The 8,161-nt window shown below is 36.5% G+C and overlaps 1 long non-coding RNA gene across 1 annotated transcript; it reads right to left on the reverse strand.

Annotated features, from left to right (window-relative positions):
- Positions 1–4,512: 4,512 nt before the first annotated feature.
- Positions 4,513–7,884, reverse strand: LOC129619419 (uncharacterized). Its single transcript, XR_008697874.1, has 3 exons — positions 7,382–7,884; positions 6,364–6,501; positions 4,513–5,898 (listed from the first exon to the last, which is right to left on the reverse strand). It is a non-coding gene; the product is annotated as an uncharacterized LOC129619419 (long non-coding RNA).
- Between the last annotated feature and the right edge of the window lie 277 nt (positions 7,885–8,161).

Below are 8,161 nucleotides of genomic sequence, written 5' to 3' on the forward strand. Positions count from 1 at the left end.
AGAATAGAAAGGTCTGAAACAGAGCAAAGTAGATCTCAGTATTTCTAATCATTATCGAAAAGTGGGGTTGCTTAAAACAGTACAGAAAGAATGTGTTAGCTCTTTGGGAAAAAAATTGCTTTTTCCAAAGAAAAAAAGAAGACTCTTCCTGCAATGCAGGAGACCCCAGTTGGATTCCTGGGTTGGGAAGATCTGCTGGAGAAGGGATAGGCTACCCACTCCAGTATTCTTGCCTGGAGAATTTCAGGGACTGTATAGTTGGACACAACTGAACGACTTTCACTTTCACTTTTGAGAAAAAAATAATGTTGAATTGCTCCTGGCCTCTTACACTAAAATAAATATCAGACATATCAGAGTTAATTACTTTAAAAAAAGAAAATATAGAAAAGTATTTTTCTGATCTTGAGGTGAAGAGAAGCTTGTTGAGCATAAAGATGAAAACTAATTATAAGAAACAAAATAGTTACATCTATATAAACATTTAAAACTTCTGTCAGTCTGTCAGTCAGTTCAGTCACTCAGTCGTGTCTGACTATTTGCAACCCCATGGACTGCAGCATGCCAGGCTTCCCTGTCTATCACCGACTCCAGGAGTTTACTCAAACTCATGATGCCATCCAACCATCTCATCCTCTGTCGTCCCCTTCTCCTCCCGCCTTCAATCTCTCCCAGCATCAGGATTTTTTCCAATGAGTCAGTTCTTTGCATCAGGTGGCCAAAGTATTGGAGTTTCAGCTTCAGCATCAGTCCTTCCAATGAATATTCAGGACTGATTTGCTTTAAGATTGACAGGCACTTCTTGTGTACCTCTTCCCTTTCCTTTATCCATTTAAACTTTAAACACAATTATATGCTAGAAGGCAAATGGAAACCTGGAATGATGTTTAAATCATGAAAAACATGAGCACCACAAAATAAAAAGAGCAGAAGTGACAATTCACAGAATAAATACAGATGAACATACAAAATCTGTTTAGTTTCCTTAATGACAAAAGAAATCTAAATTTAAACAAGGAGATACCACTTTTGCTTAGCAAATCGATAATGATTTTTAAAGTTTAACTTGGAAAAGGCTAAAGTAATCCATTCCTAAATGCACGTGAAAACATCCAAGTGGCAGCCATCGCCATCTATTGGTGGCAAGCAGAGGTGACCTGCTGTTTGAGGCATGGCTTTGTTCCTTGCCATGAAAGCTTGTAAATTCAAAGTTGAAAGCATAGGAAGGTCTACCTGTGTGGTTGGATGTATGAGGAAATGACTTTCTCATTCTTTGATTCGAGAGGGATAAAATGGTACAATCTATGGTACAATCTACATTTAGCACTAGGTATAAAAATCTTTAAAAATATATATGTACAATTATATATCATATATATGTATACTTCTTTAAAAAAATTCCAAAGGACTGTATCTGGATTAGTAGAAAATCTTTTATAATCCATTTATGTTCATATTAGTATAAGAGAGTGCATGCTATTGTTTAGGTAGAAGATAGTAGAGCTAATATTGGTCAACAAGTCTCTTCTAGAATTGGATCCAGTTTACACACTTCTACAACCAGAAAATTTCCCATTTATATATCTCTATAACACAGCCAACTTTGTGAACATTGAAATCCATTTGAACCACCAAAATTTATATAAACTCCATATTATAAAACTCAAAGTTTGTGCATACTGTTTTAAATGAGTCAGTTAATACAAAATTATGGGCTTCCCTGGTGGCTCAGATAGTACAGAATCTGTCTGCAATGCAGGAGACCCAGGTTTGATCCCTGAGTCAGGAAGAGCCCCTGGAGAAGGGAATAGCAAGTCACTCCAGTAATCTTGCCTGGAGAATTCCATGGAGAGAGTCTATAGTCCACGGGGTCGAAAAGTCGGACATGACTGAGCAACTAACAAAGGCATACTTCCCAATTAATACTTTCCCCAACTGAGATTATTTATTATAATTTCATATTATAATATAAATATTGTATTATATATTTATGAAAGTGTTCGTTGCCCAGTCATCTCCTACTGCCATTCCCTTCTTCAGGGGATCGTCTCGACTCAGGGATCAAACCCAGGTCTCCTACATTGCAGGCAGATTCTTTACTGTCTGAGCCACCAGGGAAGCCATGAAGTATGGAACAGCAGAGGAAAAAACAAAAGGGAAAAATCTACCTATCAATAGCACATCTGTTAAATAAATAAGTTCAATCTGATGCACTCACTAAAATGGTTATGTATACATCTCTGGAAGGTGGAATTATAAATGTCATTATTTTCTTATTTTCTTGTGAGTGTGTGCTATATGTTTCATAGTTGCTTCAAGAAGCACGTACAAGCAGTATATAGCTACAGTAATCAGCGAGAAAAATTCTTGAAAAATAGCTGTAGTAGTGGGCAGGAAAGGAAAAATCTACTGATTTGCCAAGTTCTTGTACTCAGTGTAATAGGTGAAAGTGACAAATCAAGTTGCTAAAAGGTAGAAGCAAGGACCTGGTTGATATTGTTTTTAAATTTTAATTCGACTCAGTTCTTTTGAGAGCACTTTGGAATAAGAACTGTATAAATGTAAGGTGATGGCTCCCCCATGGCTGTTCAGGGCTGCCTTCAGCTGTCCTAGGCTCCCTACAGGTCCTCTAGACTCTCTTTTCCCCTCTGCCCCAGGCTGGATCTCGGCTTCTCTCCAATCGATTTTATGTTAAGTCTCCAGCATCCATTGAAGGGAAAAGGAGAAGAGGGCTGCAGAGAATGAAATGCTTAGTGAGCATCACCGACTCAATGGATATGAACTTAGGCAAACTTAAGCAATAGTGGAGGACAGGGAAGCCTGGCGTGCTGCAGTCCATGGGGTTGCTAAGAGTCAGACACAACTTAGCAACTGAACAAGAACCAGTATCTATGCCCCTTATCTAGCTGCCTCTGTGGAACTTAAAAACCCTCGCTACTCTCCTACATGTCTTTAGTTCCCATTTCAAAGCCTGTTTCCTCTAAAAAGTTTTCCGAGTTTGCCTAACTATTCTGTGCTAATCCATTAGGACAGTCTGTGATCTTGAATAAGTTAAACTGTGAATCAGTTTTGCTACAAAATGAGAATATGAGTACCAATATCACAAGGTTGTTGTGATGTTTAAATGAATTCATATATGTAAAATGCTTAAGATAATGCCACAAGATATGCTGGTTATTCTTATTATTTAGCAATTGTATTTATTTCACTATTTTTCCAGAGTCTATTCTATAAGCACTGGCTAAACAAAGTTAATAGGGTTCTTTGTTGCAAAATTAATAGAATGTGTACTAAGTAGGAATGAGAGAGAGAGTGTGTGGTGAGTTTTCCAAATTTTCATTTAAAAAGAAAACATCTCTGGATCCCTTTCTAAAGCATCTCAAGGAATGGTTCTTTTGGAAAGGTTAATTTCTTTCTTTATCATAGATGTCTTTCTCCTCCCCCATCCCCCACCTCCCCCTTCACTTGTACTCAGTAAATTGAGTGCAAGGACCTGGTTGCTATTGTTTTTTAATTTTAAATCAACTCAATTCTTTTGAAAGCATTTTGGAATAAGAACTATATAAATGTAAGGTGATGGCTCCTTTCTAAAGGGTTTGCATTTCTGAGACATGAAAACTTTCTTTCCTGCCTTGTATGAGTTTGAAACAAATTTTTACTGAATGGAAGAAAGAACAGATGAATACAGGGGAAGAAAGAACAGATGAATACAGGGGAAAAAAAAAAACTCTTCCATAGTCTAAAATAATGAACAAATTTTTACTGAATGGAAGAAAGAACAGATGAATACAGGGGGAAAAAACTCTTCCATAGTCTAAAATAATGAACAAATTTTTACTGAATGGAAGAAAGAACAGATGAATACAGGGGGAAAAAACTCTTCCATAGTCTAAAATAATGAATTAAACTAGTCATTTTGAAGAGCTGACTAATGTGGTGGTTCTAGGAAGGGAGGCTGCATTCTAATATGAAGTGGGTGTACTATTATATATACAAATACATATATATAATTACATATATAAATACTACTGTGTGTTTTCAGAAATTTAAGTGAAGAAAAGTTCAGGAATAACTTGGAAACACAGCAGCACAATCGTGTCATAAAACCCATACAAGTGCAGATATAAGAGCTGGTTTCGGTAGTGATCTTGGCTATGGGCTCTCTTTGGGTTCTTGGCATATTGAGGTCGATGAAACAGAACCTCCTACTGATTTGCAGCTGTTGGGAGGACACAGCTGACCCAGGCCACTAAGCTTGGAGGCTCACCCAGTCCTCACTTGACACTTCACTCTTGTCCCCCCAGGGGTAGGCTCTCTGGTCCTCTGACCCTTGGTCACCCAAACAATGGTGTTTACACCCAGGATGGGAGCTTTATCTAAATTACAGGATGCTCTGGACTGCCTGCCCTTTGCAGATGATGGACGTAGATTAGCCGATCTAAACAATTACTTAAGGAACAATCTGATCCCTGGTGACAATTACGGCATCTTGCCGACAGCTGCGGTGACTGCAGACGGACAGTAAAACTACCCCTCACTGAAATCAAGAAACTGGGTCTTTCTGATTTACAGGCAGGTTTCTTTGGTTTTGGTTTTGGGGTTTTTCTTTGTATGGGCTCTTAAAAGACTTTAAAATGACTGAAAGGATCACTGCGTAGTAGAAATGCCTGCTGCATACTGGAAAATGTAGAAATTCAGCTAATATAAATATTAGCTGAATTGTTTCTTAGATCTGACTCTTAGGAAGATTAAGCTGACAAGAGGAAACAAAGAAAACTGACACTTAATACTTTCCCTGAAATAAGTCAAATTTAAAATGTAAGTCAAGATATTTCAGAGACAGTATGTGTGGGGACACCACACCCCACACACACCCGCACCCTGTCCTTTAGCTTTCCTAACCGTGAAAGTGATCTGAAGCATACAGAACTACACTTTTAAACCTTCACTAAAGTTTTAGAACAACAGCATTCAGAGAAAATACTTTATTTCAGGGTTCTAGAAATCCTAAGATGCCAACACAGTAACTACTTTTTTGCTACCACTGTTAAAAAGGAAACATTTTAATTATAAATGCTCTGAAGACAGAATTAATTTTTTTTAAATTTAAACACTTTGGTATGTTTACACAGGATCTTTTCCCAATTCCCTCATCAATTGAATAAGCCTGTGGATGTTCTCCAAACTGACTCCTTCCCTACAGAAAAGAACACATTTCTCCAGAAAGGATTTTGAAGAATGTGTCCAAAAATCTTAAATCCCTTCTTCCCCATGAGAAAAAAATGGGGAGGAAATCAGGACATGGATTTCTATTTCAACTCTCCTTTCTTAGATCTTTGAATTACAGGATATTAAAAATAAACCTAGAAGACACGGCAATGAATTTTTGGAGCAGCTGGAAAAGAAGCCATAAAACGAGTGATTACAATCAGCAAAGTGTGATAACAGCTGAACGCATTAGACCCATCCTTAAAAAGCCAGGCCCCACCCTCTTCCCCTCTTGGACCTTTTTGATAGAGAAGGGGATGTCATACAATACAATCCAAACACGTTCTCTGTCCATATTGGGTTAAGAAAATATAGCGCTGGTCGTGGTCCCCAAATGACAGACATCCACAGATGCAGAGCGGACGATTTTCCTGTGCAGCTCATTCCACCAGGCAGAGTCTGTGAGGGAAGCACCCACCTGCACCAGGATCTGGCCTGGTGACTATAAAAAAACAAATCCTTCACCGTGGTCACTGCTCTCTAGACACATAGATAATTCTTCTTTGCCCATCTTCCTTTGGCAATGACAGTAAACGGAAAAGCCCTAAAAGTATGTAGCTTTTCTTGCTTTCAGGAGAGTTGTCAATTAAGAGTCTTGTACCTCTTCCTATAAAGCTTTTACATATTGACCTGTAGAAGAAATGCCTTTTCTGATGTATGAATATAACATTACAATCTCCCAAGTTGTTATCACAATGCATTCAAAAGTTATGTAAATCACAGTGGGAAAAAAAGATGAAATTGGGTTTGATAAAACCAGTTGTAAGATTTTGAAATATCTGCTCTAAACTGGATTTGTTAATTATAACAGCCTTAGCGAGAAAATTTGACATTATGAAAATCCTCTTTTATTTTCTTACAGGTTAATATTTTTAAAAGTAAAGGTTTTTCTTTGATAGAAAATGATGACTATGACATATGTAAACAAAGTCAAAACAGACTATGCTTGAATACCTCGGAAAAAATTCATGCCTAAATATAGAGAATTTCAAAGCAGATACCATATGCTTAACTCCATATCCAAACATAACCTTTTATATCTTCGGGTTTTTTCCCATTATTTTGAGATCATAGACAAATGTCTTCTGTTCTTACCAGCCTTCATGTGGGGAATTCATTTTCATGCACAAAATTAAATACATGATCCTCTCAAAAAGAATGGCACTTTCTTGGTTTACGGGCAAAAGTTTTTCCCAGGATAGCTCTTGGTTTCCCTTTAAAATCCAAATATTTCTGTAAAAAGTAACATAAAGCATCAACATTTAAATACTAAAGTAGTTTTAATATTCCTGATTTGTTGAGTACGAAATCTGACATAAATAGAAATATTAACAAATAGTTCCAGAGGTGATTTTTATATTTCTAGAAACATAGCATCTCAAAAGTGATCCAGGTAGGTCTGGTACCATTTACTCTCATTAGGGAGCTTAACATCCAGACAAAAAGGGAATAAAGTGTCCATAGGAAATCAATTTTATATCATATAAGCTTATATTGATCTAATACTGCATAAAAATGTTTTTTTTTTAAAAAAAAACTTTTAAAAGATCAGATATATTATTTTTCTACTAAAAAAAAAACTTCCTTAAAAATTTAAAACCAGTTGCTTGATGCTGTGAAAATTTTATTACAGTAGTTATTAAGCCATTATTTAGAAAAATAGAAGACAGCTGGCCAAATGATTGATTAACAAGTTGTTAAAACAATCATGAAATAGCCATCAGCAATCAGATATTTTTTAGAGTATTTAATAATTTGGGGAACTGCCCATGAAATGTTATTAAGTAAAACAAACAAGATGGAAAATGGTAAATATAGCACAATCCAAAGTATGCGTATGGAAAAAAATATTTTCCTGTTGAGGATGGAAGATGCTGATGGCTGACCAGACCACTGTCTTTAAGAAGGCTCCATTTTGAAATGAATCATATGTATTTTTGTAGCTGTGAACCTTATCCTCTATGCTTCTTTCCCTTTGATAATGGAGCTCTCCTTTTTCCCTCTGCATAAAGTAATATATCTGCCCTGTAAAACAATAAAAATGATTGAGATTATTGGGGGAACAGAGTTTAAGTTGTAGTTTATTCTAAGACTTTGCATGTTTCTTTAATACCTCTCAAAGGGTGTATGTAGTCCATGGTGTCCAAAAAAAATAGCTGCTAGCCTGAAATCTTCATTATTTAAAATACACCTTTCTTCTTTTATCATAAAAAAAATTATACACAGCAACTTTGACTTCAGTAATAGCTTTCAGTCTCTTTGCATCACTAGTTTTTAAAACCGTGTTGTATGGCATAATTTATTTAAAAGTTTAAGGTGGATCTCTGGGAAGTTAGATATAAAAGGTTTTTTTGTTTTTTAATCTAAAATATTTTCAGGAAAAAAATTAATTCTAACTTTGAAATTACAGGTACTATTTCTTTTATCCAAAACCTTCATTTCTATCACCTGTATAAACATACTTCGGATAACTAAGTATACAAATGTCCAATGACTTCTAATTACTTTGTTAATTTTCATCCGTGCTGTACGGTCAATGAGTTTTTACTCTCTATATTTTACATGTACAGCGAGAAAGAGCTAGAAGAGAGCTAAAGAAGGTTCCGCAGCCTACAAGAGCGCAAGGAAGCGAGGGTGGGCAAATCTGGGCCTTAGAGCGCCACCCCATGGTAAACTGGGCGAAGGGCACCCCTGGGTAGGCTCTGCTCTTGCAAAATTCTCTTAGCCATGGAAACGGAAAGGAGCATCTGTTCACTCCATTTATTCAAAACGTAAGCAATTCTAAATAACTTACTTTCTCTGCGCTGGTGGCTGAGCAGTTGCTGAATATAGGAAACTCTTTGAATACTTCGAATTCTAACTTAAAGGACATCCTTTCTTTTTTTCAGGTAGA

The sequence above is a fragment of the Bubalus kerabau genome, chromosome 9 (genome assembly GCF_029407905.1).
Source record: "Bubalus kerabau isolate K-KA32 ecotype Philippines breed swamp buffalo chromosome 9, PCC_UOA_SB_1v2, whole genome shotgun sequence".
NCBI lineage: Eukaryota > Metazoa > Chordata > Mammalia > Artiodactyla > Bovidae > Bubalus > Bubalus kerabau.